This window comes from Pipistrellus hanaki (assembly GCF_964339955.1).
Source record: "Pipistrellus hanaki genome assembly, chromosome: 3".
Taxonomy (NCBI): domain Eukaryota; kingdom Metazoa; phylum Chordata; class Mammalia; order Chiroptera; family Vespertilionidae; genus Pipistrellus; species Pipistrellus hanaki.
In genome coordinates this window covers 140392268-140408072 of record NC_140505.1, presented here as the reverse complement: position 1 = coordinate 140408072, position 15805 = coordinate 140392268, and the positions used below count along the sequence as shown (strand labels likewise).

General features: G+C 46.9%; 1 long non-coding RNA gene across 1 annotated transcript; it reads right to left on the bottom strand.

The window, feature by feature from the left end:
• Positions 1-12975: 12975 nt before the first annotated feature.
• LOC311620053 lies at positions 12976-15057 on the bottom strand. The gene is made up of 3 exons (XR_014794625.1): positions 14164-15057; positions 13734-13865; positions 12976-13413 (listed from the first exon to the last, which is right to left on the bottom strand). It is a non-coding gene; the product is annotated as an uncharacterized lncRNA (long non-coding RNA).
• Positions 15058-15805: the final 748 nt, after the last annotated feature.

Sequence of the window (15805 nt, the reverse complement as noted above, 5' to 3'; positions counted from 1 at the left end):
TTTATCACTGATGTCACTTCACAGTATGTCCCCCGTTTCCCAAAGGCCTGCTCCTTTGCTGAAGACCAGTGGCATAAGAACTCATTCTTGATTCTGCAATTTGTCTCCTTAGATCTGGGGTGGCTAAGGAAGCAGCAGGTGGAAATTAAAGGCTTCTAGAAGATCAGATTCCTCACAGTGTTCTTGCTTCTATGTCAAAGTTAAATCAAAACCAGAAACATTTATCTAACCCTCCAATCTACACCATCATGCTCATAGGGCAGGACCTAGGAAACAACCAAAACCACCACAAGAGCCACAGCAAATACAGTAACTATGTCCTGGGGTTGTTAACAGTGTTACAGTGACACTATAGGATTGAGTGGATTCATGTATGAAAAGCACTTATATGAGCATTTGGCTTGCAGTGGTCTTTCAGTCAGTGCTATTTATTAATATTAACAACAATAGGCACTTCTTATGTGCTTATTAGTACCAGACATTGTGCTAAATTCATTCTCTCACTGGAGCCCTGTAACAACACTGTAAGGAGCATACTCCTTTTACAAAAGGGGAAGCTACTTGAGGCCCCGGAGGCTGGTAGAGCCCAGACTCCAACAGGACTTACCTGACACCAGAGTGGATGCTCCACTTCTCTGTTCATGATGGCCATGGGCACCGGCTGTTAGGATGGGACTGAGATTGGCAGGGAGCACTAGTGAGGGTAGCACCAGATTTAGGGCGATAAGCCTAGAGCAAGCTGGGTTTTGCTACCTGGCTTGGTTTTGCCTTAGCAGGTTCTTGACCTCATCGACAACAGGCTCTAACCCAGTGGCTCGCAAACTTTTGGGTCTCAGGATCCCTTTACACTCTTAAAAATTATTAGCATCTCAAAGAGCTTTTTTGTATGGCTAATACCTATCAATTTTGCCTTTTAGAAATTAAAACTGAAACTTTCAAAAATATTCTAATTAATAATAATAATAAATATATTACATGTTAACATAACTAACTTACTGTGAAAAATAACAATTTAACGAGAAGAATGCCATTGTTTTATATTTAGGCAAATCCCTTTAATGTCTAGCTTAATAGAAGATGATTGGATTCTCATATCTATTTCTGCATTCAATTTGTTGCAATACATTGTTTTGGTTGAAGTATACAAAGCACAAAGCCTCATGCAGATGTGAAGTTGGGAGAGAAAGAACCTCACAGAGCTTTTGAAAGGCTCGTTGGGCCACACTCTAAGAACCACTAATCTAACCAACTGAGATAACCAGCAGAAGTAACTCCATAACAATTATATTGGGCAACTTTTTAGCTCTTTAGTGGTACTTTTAACTCCAAAACTTGCCATCATTTCACTATTCTATGCTATTTTCAATTTGTGTTATTTTATGAAGTTACTCGGTCTTTCTACCCTATAGATAGATAGATAGATAGATAGATAAATAGATAAATAGATTGCTATGTATGTTATAGGTACGTATTCATTATTTTTAGTATAAATATGTAGAGTAAAATATAGATTTATAGATAAAATAGCTTTTATATGTTTAGCATTATTTGACCTGGACAGTTGAGCTATTAATATCAGTATTATTTTTCAGAAGGGGAAACTGAGCCAAAGAGGGGTGATGTCACTTGCTGAAGATGACATGCTCAGCAAGTGGTGGACATTAGACTAGACCTCCTGTCCTCTGACTCCTAGAACTAGGCTCACCTGCTATAATCCCTCTCTCTAAAGACATGGCTGCATAACATGCATATGAAAGATGGACACACTATTTATGAAAGGATACAGATTGTTTTTAATTGGGACATATCTATGTATTCGAGGAGCTGCCAAAGCTTTTCCTTCCTTACCAAACTCCAAGTGTCTGTGATCCAGGGCTTGATCTATCCATTGTCTTGGTGAGAACACACCTTTTCCTTTCAGGTTCCCTGTTGGTATGTTCTCACCAAGAGTATGATAGCCCAGGTCTTCACATGAACATACAGAACAGGTGCACTTAGAAATAACAATCTGATCCCCTTCTCTTTTTTCCTATATATCATGTCTAATATACCTTTTCAAAACAAGTGACCTACCAGTGTACAACCTAGGAAAGCATAGCTGTTGAACTGAGGTGTGTATGTGTCTCTGCAGATGCAAACGTGGAACCCTTTGGTGCCCATAGACTTGTCTAGGCACATCCCATGCAAATGCATGAAAAACTGGAGTCTCAGTTCTTTCGTTAATCAGATAGGTATTTACTCACAAGTCCTATATCTCATGGCTGTATGAGGCTCATGTTTATGCACGATGCAATGGGAAACCCTCGGTGGGAAGTGAGGCTGCCTCAATTCTTTTTTTTTTTTTTTAAATATATTTTATTGATTTTGTACAGAGAGGAAGGGAGAGAGATAGAGAGTTAGAAACATCAATGAGAGAGAGAGTCATCGATCAGCTGCCTCTTGCACACCCCCTACTGGGGATATGCCCGCAACCAAGGTACATGCCCTTGACCGGAATCGAACCCGGGTCCCTTCAGTCCCCAAGCCGACGCTCTATCCATTGAGCCAAACCGGTCCCGGCAGGCTGCCTCAATTCTAGTCAGAGCTTTCCACTCCCGGTTGCCTTAAACAAATCACCACTGTGAGAGTCACCACTTTCTTATCCCCATCATGGGGGGAAATCATTATGGTCTCAGCTATATCTCCAGATGGGGAGTGTGGTGGGGAAACAGTAGGGAATGCCTGAGTGAATGTGATTCTTTTCTAGTAGGGAAAAGTCAATCAAAATAGTAGAGAGAATAGTATAATCAAACACTCATGTACCCATCACCTCACTTTAACAGTGATTGACTCACGGCCAATCTAGTTAATCTAAATTGCACCCAACCCTACCTCATATATTTTGAACCAAATCCTAGACATCATATAATTTCTTCTGTGAACAGTTCAATCAATATCTCTATAAGAAAAAAACAGCCGAAACCGGTTTGGCTCAGTGGTAGAGCATCAGTCTGCGGACTGAAAGGTCCCAGGTTCGATTCCAGTCAAGGGCATGTACATTGGTTGTGGGCACATCCCCGGTAGGGGGTGTGCAAGAGGCAGCTGGTCGATGTTTCTCTCTCATCGACGTTTCTAGCTCTCTATCCCTCTCTCCTCCTCTCTGTAAAAAATCAATAAAATATATTTAAAAAATACATACAAAGTTAAATTAAAAAAATAAAAATAAATAAACACTACTTATTAAAAAAAAACACACACATTTTTACAACATAACCACAATATGATTATCATACCTACTTAAAGAATTTAGCAAAATTATTTAGCTTTTAAAGTGTATAAAAGACCTAAAAAATGCAGAGTAGGAAAATGAGGATAATGGGGAAGAAAAGACGAAGTTTCCTTTTTTATTTCTATCTTAAAGTCCCAGTTCACTTCCAGAATTTCCTCTCTACTCATTAGGCACATTAAAAATGGTGTGTGCAGGGACTCTGGAGGTCTAGGTGTGGTAGAGGCAGATAGAATAGGTCCTTGGGAGACACTGCAAACCTCATCTTGAAAGACTATCATTTTTTGAGCCAGAGGGGTCTAAGCAGAGGGACTGTCCAACCATTCTCCAGCATCAGATTTCATCCTTGGCTTGCCTGGGATTTGAGAGACATCTGAAGTCTCACTGGAGTTACTGATCTCCACATACGGTACATGCAGATACATGTAATAGCATCCTCTTATAGAAACTCAAATGAGATATGCAGAGACCCAGGCAAATCTACCTGCTCACACACTGGTCATACAAACACATGCACACATTCAGAGGCAGATGCAAATGTACAACTATATATCAGCAAACTCAGGCATGTGGGAAAACAGGCACAAAACCAAATACTCAGACATATGTGAATATGCAGGGATACAAACATGCAGGTCTAAGAAAAAAAATATAAAAATCAAATACAAAAGCCCAGAGACATGCAAATAAACATTGGGCCATTTTTACTAATGACCAGTTAACATGGCCAACCCCCATTCCAGTTGACTCCTTCTCTCCCATCCCATCAAATGAAGGAATTATTGGCCAAAGCTCCAATCTGAGTCACATTCGTGCAAATGTGCACCTGAGGTAAGTCATCCCAAGATCTTCTCACTGCCCCAACCAGCACAAGTTTTCTATCCCCAAGTCTTCCCTCTCCTCAAAAGATAAAACTAAGAGTAGTGTGGCATGGTAATTATGTGTGTATGTGTCCATATAAACACATATCTTTATCTTAACAAGACAATTCAGTGAGGAGTGGGAAGACACTGGCCATGTACAGATTTCTGAGTCATCTCAGGCTGACAAGGGAACATTGCTTTGCCTACACTGTGTTATAGCTGTAGGTTAGACTGATTTTTTCACTAAATTGATTGACCAAAATGAGTGTTTTGGCATCTTGTAGACATGACCTGAGAATATATTCTCTGGGTCTGAGTGAAGCTATGTCAATTGTCTGGGCTGATTCTTTTGAGTGAACTTACCAATCAATTCAAATAACGGTGATGGAATTGACTAGGCCTTCCATGGCCATAGAGTGATTCTGAGTCAAAAAATATGGACAGAATCTGACAGTTTAAAAACAAGATCCATCAATTAAATAGAGATAAAACAGTGGGGCTATTTGGCACTATGTTCACCAAAACCAGCCAATTGACTAAAAAATGTTCTCATTTCAACCACTTTTTGTGAAATGCAGCATCTGAGACTCTGGGGACCCAATGTGTTTGCATTGCAAGTTGGATCTACACTGGCATTTAGAGGAAGGAAAGGCTAGTGTAAGTGGCTGTATACTTAGAAGGATAATGTGGTGATTCAAAGCTGTGGAGGTGATTGTATGAGTACATGTATCTAGAAATGTGTCCACTTAAAACTAACACCATTGGCAGGAAAGGCAATGTTGTATAGTGTAACTGGGTCTGTCCTTTTATATAGAATCACAGAATGTTAGGGTTTGGTTTTTTTTTCTTCTTTTTTTATTGAATTTATGGAGGTGACATTGGTTATAAAATTATATAGGTTTCAAGTGTACAATTCTATAATACATCATATGTATATTGTATCGTGTGTTTACCCTAAGTCTCCTTCCATCACCATTTATCCCCCCATACCCTCTTCTACCCACAATGTTAGGTATTGAAAGGCCCCAAGAACTTATGTGGAAACTGAAGCTTGGAGAGTTTTAAATGACTTGCCCAAGGTCACACAGCAAGTGAATGGCTAAAACACACTTAGACACCATATTACTTTGCTAGGGCTGCCATAGCAAAGTACACACTAGGTAGTTTAATTTATTATTTTTTTCATAGTTTTGGAAGCTAGAAATCCAAGATCAAGGTGTTGGTAGGGTCTTCTGAGGCCTCTCTTCTTGGCTTGTAGGTAGTCTTCTTCACATGATCTTTCTTCTGTGTCCGTCTGTGTCTTAATCTCCTCTCCTTATAAGGACACCAGTCATATTGGATTAGGGTCTACCCATGTGACCAAATTTTACCTTAATTACCTCTCTATAAAGGCCATGCCTCTCAATACAGTCACATTCTGTGGTACTGGGGGTTGGAACTTCAGCATATGAATTTGGCGGGACATACTTCAGCCTCTAACAGACTGCAAGGCTCTGGACCCCTGAGTCTAATGCTACCAAGCCCACAGATAAGTGAACTGGTGTATTATTTTTTTTTTTCTGAATTGCTTCAATTATGTTTTGTTTCTTAGGGGTAGAGAAGTTGTTATTTAGGACGTCATAAAATTAAAAAATTTTTTCAGAGTCAAGTCCTGATGGGAAAACGAGTGAGCACTGCCTAAGGAATCTAAGATTAGACAGACCAACAAACACGAGAAAAAGACACTTCTAACCAGAGTATTTGGACTAGAAGGAACCATGTGAAGTTGACTGTCTAGACAGGGGGTAGGGTGAAAACTTACCTGGTGTGTTCAGAGTGCACAGATGTCCAACAACTCTCATGACCCCAAGTTCTTCCTTATATATAATCAGCATCTTGGTGCTAAACTCAACTCCCTTCCCTTGCATTCAGTCCTCAACTTTGAACAATAAGAAAGGTTTTTTCCTTTGAAGCTTGATGAAGGCATGACAATATACTCAGGACAGCCAGCTTCCTCTTTCTCTCCTCATTTGAGGCTGAGAGTATAAAGACAGAGGCCATAAAAGAAAAAGAAAAACAGTGTTCTTACCCTTTTACTCTCTGTCCCCGGACATTAAGCCCCTCTCTAGGACCTGGTTAGCTCTAAGGAGTGGTCTGAGGTGATTTGGCATGTCATGTGGTACAGAAACAGGGAAGAGAGAGGCCCTCTAATTTTACAGAAGTCACAGATGGGCTGCAGTGGGAGCATGATGTGGGTATGCTGAGGCGCGTGCCAAAAGAGTGGCCACAACCAGGCAGGAGGGCCCATATTACTATGATGGTTGGTGCCTGTGTTCTCTGCCATGAAAAACAAGCTTGGATTCTGGGGTTTGGAGGAAGCAATTCCAATAATAGACAGCTGAAATGGTAAGAGACCCAGATGCAGCGTGGTGGTAGGAAGAATACTGGTTTGAGGACCAGAACACCTGGATTCTGGTCTCTGTCTGAGCCTCAGTTTCCCTTCCTTCACAATGAAGTGGTTCAATTAGGCTATCACTAAGATCCTTCCAGCTCTGAGACTCGAAGCAAAAACTAGAGGGTGCTGGGGGGCAGGGAAGGAATACTCTTTGCAGCAAATCAAATGATGGACTATGTGTCTCCGTGAACCAAGCCAGGCACAGAAAACCCTCCATCTTCATTCCAGAGTTGGTGGGGGGTGGGGAGTGGGGATGTTAGCTGTGGTGTCTCCTCATTTGACAACTCAACCTTTTCCACCAGCCTCCTGCAGACACACCGTGGGGAGCTGTTTCCCTTAAGCGCCCTGCCCTGAGGGAAGAGAGGCCAAGACAAGATGGGGCAAAACAGTGGGAGGGGTGTCTGCATGATGCCAGTCGCCAGGTAAAAACAGAGAAATCAGCCCACTATCTGCTTAGTTTCAAATATCGGAATAAAGGGGTCCAATGTTATAGCTTTCATCTGAGGTTAATGGATAATGAGACGCAGGGTCGGCCTGATGCAGCGATGCAGGTTACAGCCCCCAGAAGGCTGTTCCCCACTCCCTAATTATCTTGCCACCGAAATGCCTTCAGTTCCACCAACAGAGCACATGGTATTTAAGTTCAGTCCTACCAGATCACATCCTTTAAAATACAGAAGCACCATGGGGATACTTTGTCAAACAAGGATAGAACAGAAAAGTAGTGCTTAGAGGGGAAGCTCAGGGAGATGAGGGGCTCTGAAGATTTATCTCTAGATACCTCTCAGCTCAACACTGGCTGGCCCTGTGAGGAAGCTAGACTCCGCCCAGGGACGTGGGAATCAAGGACTCTCCTAGAAACCAGATGCCCGAGCTAAGGGTATATCTCTAGTCTTGGGAAAGAGGTGGGTGGTTATCATGCCGAAAAACCACAGGTGCTGCTGGTAAAACTGAAGTCAGGGAGATGAAAATTCTGACAGTGCGCAATGCACTTGGATCTGCCACTGTAGATGTCAGGGTAGAAGTGCCTTGTAGAGCCCCGTCTACATGACCAGAGGATGTAAAACTATTTCAGAAAAATATTTCTCCCCATTTCTGTGATTATTTGCTCTTTATCTAATGCAGGAGACACGACTGGGAGGTGTAAAAACCTAGCAGATGAGGAAACATACCGCCAGGGTTCAAACCTGGCTATGTGACCTTGGGCAGGTGACTTAACCTTTCTGAGATTACATTTCCTCATGAAATTCAGCAGAAAGCACCTGGCACATAGTAATCCCCTATAAATGGAAGCTATTTTAGTTATGAGTACTGAGGGGGCTTCAGGACACTACCCTTGAATTGGAACCAAGTCATCAAATGAATGACTACCATGTTCTCAAATCATAAGCTAGACCCTGAGAATTCATGCATGATCATCTTACCCAGAGGATTTCAGTCTTTTTCCAACTTCATGCTACCTCTCAAGATAAAAGAAGCAGAAAGAGTTCTGGATCCTTCTGAGCGGCCTAGAAACCTTAGGTTTGGGACAAGGATGGCCTTCCCCACAAACAGGATGGGTGGCTATCTCCATGATATGGTTAAAAAAAAAAAATAGCCAGCCAACCTCACACAAATGTATATCATGCCACCTACCATGGTTCTGAAATTCCATCATGATAGCTATTTCCTTCCATCTGGGCAATGGCTTCCAAACACCACTGCAAGCAACACCCATTTTCTAGGAGAAAGTACATTTCCACACATTGGTGAAGGTCCTAACCTGGCATCCTGGCCCAGTAGAGATAGGGCTGGTACACAAGATGAGTAAATCTTGACAGGATTGAGGAGATGAAAGGGCCAGAGGCATACAGTGGAAAGCATGGGTAGCAGAAAGACATGAGGACCAGGACCAATGGGAAGGGGAAAAGATACCAAATGGCTTATAGGACCCCTGAGAATGTCACTCTGCCACCTGTGGTTTAGGGAGCTAAAAAGTACATTCAATTCTAACTTTTCCAGTTCATCTTCATATTGACTCTGCTTGGCTCTTATACCCTCTAGTTCAGACTTGCTTCCTCCCAGGAGCAATTGCATGCTTGGGCAGAGAGGTGGAGTGCTGGCCTCAGGGACTAGGTAGTTTGAGCAGCAACACCCAGAAGCTCAATGGCAGGCCAAGCAGCCTTGTCTCTGACCAGGGCTGCAATGACATCAGCTACAGTTCCCCATCCTGGGTTGGGACCAAGAAAATGAGTACCTAAGAGTACGCTCTGCAGATAGCTGGGACTCTAGGGGGCCTTTGAGGTGGTCCAAGAGCCCACCCAGAATCCATCATCTAAAATCATGTGTCTGGTTTGTGTTTTAATTAGAGTCTCTGAGAAGATATGAATTTATATTTAAAAGTATAAAGAAGTGGATATTTTTTAAAGTATAACCAGTTTCATGGTTATTCACTTAAAAAATATGTGTGAATATTATATACACATTCTTCTTTTCTTTCCATTGCCAAAGGAGGCCAATGGGATGTGTGGGGTCTGGCATCTCTGAGTTCTATCTGGCCTGAACAATCTGAAGGCCACTAATGTGGCCGTTATATTTGCAGGGCTGGCCACACTCCTAAACTTGACTCATGCTTTGGCATCATGGCTGCACGAGTCCTCTGTCTAACCTGGTCTGCCTCTTAGCCATGTGCAGGCAGTTTCTGCCCCCAAAGAGCAGAGAAGTAAGAATTTGGTTCCTTCCCTCCACCGCCCCCCCCCCGAGTCCCCCCCCACACACACACACATTATCCTAAATATTTTTGTGATGTCAGGAAAACAGTATTACTACCTGCCTCTCTCTGGGCCTCAGCTACTACCCTTCCCAGCCTTTCCTCCTCCAAATTATGTGGAAACTTCCATAATTACGATAAAAAAGGGGCGGAGGGGGCGATGGAAAGGAGATTTAGGAATGGGGAGACTGCGTTGGGCAAATGTAAAACCCAGGGAGGGCCTCTCAGTGCTGCATCTGAGAGGGTGACTTTGTGGAGGGGAGGAGAAGGAGCTGAAGGGTGGTAATTAGCTTATTATTGTTTCCCCCTGGTGCTGTGAGAATTCCTTAGGAGACACTTGTAAAAAAGCCCAGGGAAGACAGTAAATACACATCTAATGATATGCTAAATAAATTATTATTGTTATTATTATGATTATTATAGCAATTGCAACTTGCTCCTTGCACTCAAGTTTCCACTAGAGATGGGAGTTGGTCCCCTTATAGCCTGGCCTCCTCTGCTGTCAATATGCCCCCAGACTCCCCCCACCCTCCGGAATTGGTGGAGTAATTGGGTAGTGTGGACCAGCCTTTGGTTAACAGACAGTCCGGTTTCTTCAGAAGGGGATCGCATAAGGAGCATCGCACAAGCACGCAAGGCCTCTGCCTGGTGCTGCTCTAGTAAAGCCGAGCAGCAGGAAAGGGCTTTGCCGAGAACGGCAGGGTTCATACCGGAGAGGAGCTTCTTGACTCCCAAGCCAGGGAACTCAGGAAGGGCAAAAGCAAAATCAGACAACTGGGCGCGGGTCACGGAAAGAAAGGGAAACTATACAAATTAGGGGTACTCAACCCAGATGTCTGGTGCTTCTCGGGGAATCCGTCACCGTGAACAACGCTGAGCGTGTGCGTTTCGCAGGGGGGAGAGCAGATTGTTTTTATCAGTTCTCAAAGGGGTCTGGAATCCAGAAACAGCTAAGAGTCGTTCGGCCGGGTAAAGGAACCCCAAATCTCTAGGCTCAAAATGTATGGCCAGCGTCTCTTCATTTCCTGCCCTTGGCTAAGGACGATTGTTACCTGAACCCCAAAGGAGGTTAGAAGGTTGGTTGGAAGGCTCAGAGGTTTACAGCATCCCCTACTCCCCCCCCCTTCAGCCTCCCCTCCCCCATGAGCTGACACCTGTCTAAGTCCCACTTAAGCAAACATATGTAAATGCTGGCCCCACAGTTCCCCACCCTACATTTCCTTAGGGAAAGCATCCACCGCCCCTGTGGGCGTTAGGTGTTGGGGGGGGGTGTAGAGAGAGTTGGGTGTCTGAGGAGGAAGCTCAAAGGCTGGGGGACCAGAAATGAGACCCACATTTAACCCAGCTCCCTCTTTGCACCTCAGTCCCTCACCCAGGCACAGGGTAGGTTGTCTCAGAGGGTCCTTAGGGGAAAGGGGAAGGGGAAACTCAGAACCTGTCACTGACTGTGACCACCTGTCCCCAAACTCCTGGAAGGAACCCTTCTCCTGGGCCCAAAGGGTGGGGGCAGAGATGAGGAGGATAAAAAAAAAACCTCTATGAAACAACCTAGTTAAGGGGTGTGACTAGATTAGAAAATGTGTGAGCTTTTTAACATTAAAAAAATTTAAACATGAATTCTGCTCCATTTGGTAGTATCCCTGGAGCAGAGCAGGCCCGAGAGAGAGGCCTTTTCCCACAGCCAGGCTGCCTGTCTCTGCGAATATATTTGTATTTGTGTGCTCTTTAATGGACCAAACAGGAGTTCCCCTTTGAGCCCCGCAGGCCTACGAGGGCTCCTTCCCAGCCCAAGCCTGGGCTCTGGTTTGATTTTCATATACGTGAGAGTCTGGAGAGCGGGGAGACTGCGGGCAGCACTGGCCTTGCCTCCTCTCCCGTTTCCTGGCTCCTGGCACCTCCCTCCACCAGCCATCTCAGGCCAAGCCAGCCCCAGGCCTGCAGAGCCCGGCACAGCCCGCCGCCATGTTACCCAGCCTGACTCCGGCCCTCGGCCCCGGGGTGCCTGCCACCCCGCTGTGGCTGAGGAGGGCGAGACTCTCTGCCAAAAGCTTTGAATCCATTGCCGTTCAGTTTGCTTCAACAAGTACGTATTGGGCATCTCCTCTGTGCCAGGCAGCAGAGAGAGCCCCTGGCCTGGAGGCCAGTCCTGTGGGCAGAGGCGTGTGGAGGGCGGCCCTGGGCATCCCTTCCCCAGCACCCGAGAGATCCTGAAGCCGCAGAGAGTGAGCGCAGGAAACCGTTCGCACGGCCCATTCGGCTAAGACACCTGTGACTCCTGGGGTTTTTAAAAAAACAATAATGAACTGGGGTTGGGTGTGTCGTCCCCCTCCGGTGGTGGGTGGCGGGGGAAGGATTGGGGAGCCTTAGCCTGGAAGAGGGCTGGCTGGGAGAGAGCCGGGAGAGGCGAGTGAGAGAGGAGAAGGCTGAGGTCCAGGCCCATGCTCCCTGCTCTATAGAGCCAAGTTCACCCCATAAAAGCCCAGAGCAGAGATGTTAGGGAGCTGGAGGAGCCCAATGCGCCCAGAGGGGAGGGAACCCCAGTTTCAGGAGCAACAGAGAAGTGGCCCATGGAGCAGGATTAGGCCCCTTTGAGGAAGGCCTCCTGAAACCCCAGTACTAGAAAATTTACCCCTCAACCCACCAGCTGCCAGGCCCAGCCCACAGCCGCCAGAGGCCCAGGTGAAAGCAAGTTTCATTTGCAGCACCGCCTCGGGCGTTTGGGCTGTGTGATCAGAGGGCAGCAGGGGCGAAAGTGCACCCTGCTCCCTGCCTTCCCCTCCTAAATCTCTTCACCTCTGAAGCCCACTCTTTAAGACCCTAAATTGGGGTTCAAGAAAAATGCACAAGGAATGCTGGAGGGGCTAGGGGAGAGCTGCATTCAGTGCATTAAAAGCCAACGGGAGGCCGCTCCCTCTGTCCCTCTGTGGAGGTATCCTTGGGTTATAGGACCTTTCACGCCTCCCCTTCCCTAAGACCCGCACCCACTCCCTTTGGCCACCAGCCCCGGACAAAACCGGTTTGGGCCTCCGCCTCCAGTGGGTGTTTCCAGGTGCTTCCCCTTCCCTCTCTGTCCATCGGTTCCTGCTGGGCCCCGGCACTCTCCATTCCCCTCCTCTCCTCGCGGCTTCCTGCGCTCTGTTTACCCTTGTGTAACTCCATCCCTCCATTAGTCAGAACTCTGTGAGCTGCTCTCCTAGGCGGCCCATGCAGCTCTCCAGCTGGCCCTCTGGAAACACTTCCGTGCATAAGTCTCTCCCAGCCCCTCATATAAATATGTCTGTACAGAGATAGACTGGCCTAAGCCCCAATTTACACACATCACGAGATAATTACACCCTTATATACATACAGATATCTCTATGGAGTTATATTCGCAAGTGTCTATAACTCTCAAGAGAGATAGCAGCATGTACATATAGGACTATAATTACTTATGTCTATTTTTATAACTATGTAGTTATAAATAGATATGCCTATATATACTGATAATAATATAGAAATATCTCCATCGCCATATATGGCTTTAAGTGAATGCTCTAACCACTCTATATCACAATCAATAAGTATATATCTCCTGGTATGTAATTTCAACGATATACATTTATCTATATAGCTGCTCGGAGTTATAAATCTGTCAGGATATCAAATGTCCATAAAGCTGGATGGCTATAAGAGAGTCGTATATTTTCCCATATATAAATCTGCTCCTGTAACTATTGTATATGCACAAACACAATGGAAATAATTATATTTTCCTCGAGCATAAATCTGTAAATACAACCACAGCACATTTAGGTATGGTTAGAGATAGAGCAATATTTTCTAGGCATCAGTCTGTCAATGGAGCCACCGGCGCTTCCAAACAGAGAGAGTTCTAGTGGGAGTTATAAATAAACCCTCCAGATGTGAACGGATCAGCAGAACTAGCTATAAACACCCGGCTTTCCTTCTTCTTCTTTGTAAGGTAATCCTGACGGGAGCGCAGTCACATATGACAGGGCACAGAGGTGGAGGTGGCTGGACTCTGGGAAGCCCTGCAGCCCGCAGGCTCCTTCCGCTCCGTCTCCTGGTGGCCGGCCGAGGGCTCGGCAAGCGGCGAGGCCTAGGGGAGAAAAACGGAGCAGAGACTGGCTTGAGTCACTTTGCCCCCATCTTGGGCCCCAAAACCTTGCACTAAGGAAGCCCCAACCTGGCATCCGGGCCAAGAGCAGAAGGGTCCGGAGGCTGGGGAGAAGCAGGCTGCAGGCTGGGTTTGGGAGGGAGACCGAGCGAGCGAGTGAGCGAGCGGTGCCTGCCGGCCCTGACACCCCATCCCCCGGCCGCTGCCTCGCCCGGCGGCGGCTGCCTGGAACCCAGACCCGAGCCTCTTCCCTCCGCGTCCTGCCCTCAGCCGTGCGGCCAGATTTGTTTTCTTTTATTTACTTTTGCCCAATTGGCTACCGTAGTGTCCTCCACTCTGTGGTTTGCACTTCCGAGGATTCCCGGGGTCTCTGGAATCTGTGTGCGCTGCGTTTATAAAGGAGCGCCTTGGTGCGGAGTGTCTCTTTTCGCCGGCTGTGGAAAAAGCACCCAAACCTCTGAAAAGGTTTGTGACTTAAATCTTTCAGAAGCCCTCACGCTCATTTGTTATGGTGATTTTCTTTTCTTCTCTTGTAAAAGTTGGCTAATTTGTGTTTTTATATCTCCTCTTGATTTTTTTTGTAGATACAATTGTTGTTAAAGGGGGGATTTCGTTAGACCCGAAACTGTGGAACTAGGGGGTGGCTTCCTCCCGGCCGGTGCCATAACTCTACCCCCCTGACTCTGTCCTCCCCTAAAAAAATAAATTCATGTAATCATCAGAAAACTGTACCTGGGAGAGTGAGGCGTCCAGGGAAGGATCCGGGGCCGTGTCTTCTCCTCCTTCATGGAAATTCGCTCTGTTCTAGCTCGTGAAGGAAATTTACACGGGCCTCCCCTTTCTCCTTCTTTTCTCTCTCTCTCTCTCTCTCTCTCTCTCTCTCTCTCTCTCTCTCTCTCTCTCTCTCTCTCTCTCTCCAAAGACCCTAGGAAGGAAACTTTCACTGGGCCTACCGAGCCCTGCCCTTGCTCTCCCCTCTCTCCACGGCCATAAATCCCCCCACTGCCTGGCCGGCCGAGGTCTCCTCCGGGCACCTCCTCCTGCCAGCATACAGCCCAAGCTGTGGTCCTCGCCTCCCCCGCGTCTGCCCCTTGGCCTGACCCTACATGGTTGGCCTCTTTAAAACAGGGGCTCCAGAAAGTCCCCAAAGCCACCAGCCCTCCCCTGATCACACGAAGCAAAAGCTGGAAAAGAGCAGCAGGCAAGAGCGGCCTCCTGGCCCCCCTCTGCTCCTCTGGCTGAGGAACCTCCTCCTGGGGTCCCAGCCCCAGCCCCCCAAGGACATACGAAGATGCTAACTTCTCTTCTTGCCTTCCCCTCAGATTCAGTGACCATGACCCCTTCCTTCCCCATCCCCTCTTCCAAATATCTCCTCTTGCCTTTTACTGTTATCCTGCTAGGGAGGGGCTGTTAACTACTGTCTTTATTTATTGTTATTATGATGGCTGTTGGAGATTTGTTCACTGGGTTCAGAGGACAGCAGCCAGATCCAGAGAGAAGCCTGCTTGTCACACATGCACACACGCACACACACACACACACACACACACACACACACCTAGCAGGTGTGCACACAGCATATGCCCACAGTGCCTGCTCCATTCAGGCCCCGCACAACAACTCACAGGAGGCAGCCATCCTCCTACCCCCAGCATGCAAACAACACACTGCCCCCGCACACCGGCACAGCGGCTCTCAGCCACAAACACCACCTCCAGACCCTGCCCCAACCCAAACCCACGCGGGCCAGCGAGGGAAGCTGGTCAGGAAAGGAAAATAAGTAAAACCCACTTGCAAAGATCCCTTGTCTCCCAAAACCTGGAGGGGTAAGCCGGGCCCCTGTCTCTTTTTCCCCAGTCTCTCTCTCTCTCTCTTTCTCTTTTTTCTCCTTGTTTACAGCTTCAGAGAGCTCAAGGCCCATAAATCTTGAGGGGCCTACAGAGCGCAGAGCACATTTGTATGCATCGTTAGGGCTCGCTAATACCTAAGCCCATTAACGACCGTGTATGCGCGTGGTTTCCGGTGTGTATTAACTTATAGTTAAATTCTGGAGGAAAGGGCATTGTGAATTAACATATACCAAATCCATCACGGGATTTTTGTCATCGATTAGTCGGTCATGGGTTTGGGGGAGCGGGGTGGCTGAGTCCGGGTATATACGCCCTTCAAACTTTCTGGAGCGAGCCTGGGGGTCCAGGGGAAGACAGGACACTCTTACCCCAGCCCCCGTCGTCCAGATCCCCCAGGCCAGCGGCGGCACACCTTGGGGTGGTGGAGCGGCGGGGGGCCCGGTCCAGAAGGCGGAGGGAGGCCGGCTAGGGGACGCCCCGCCGGCGACAGCCCGGGCTGTGCTGGGGCCGCTGGGCCGTCTGCT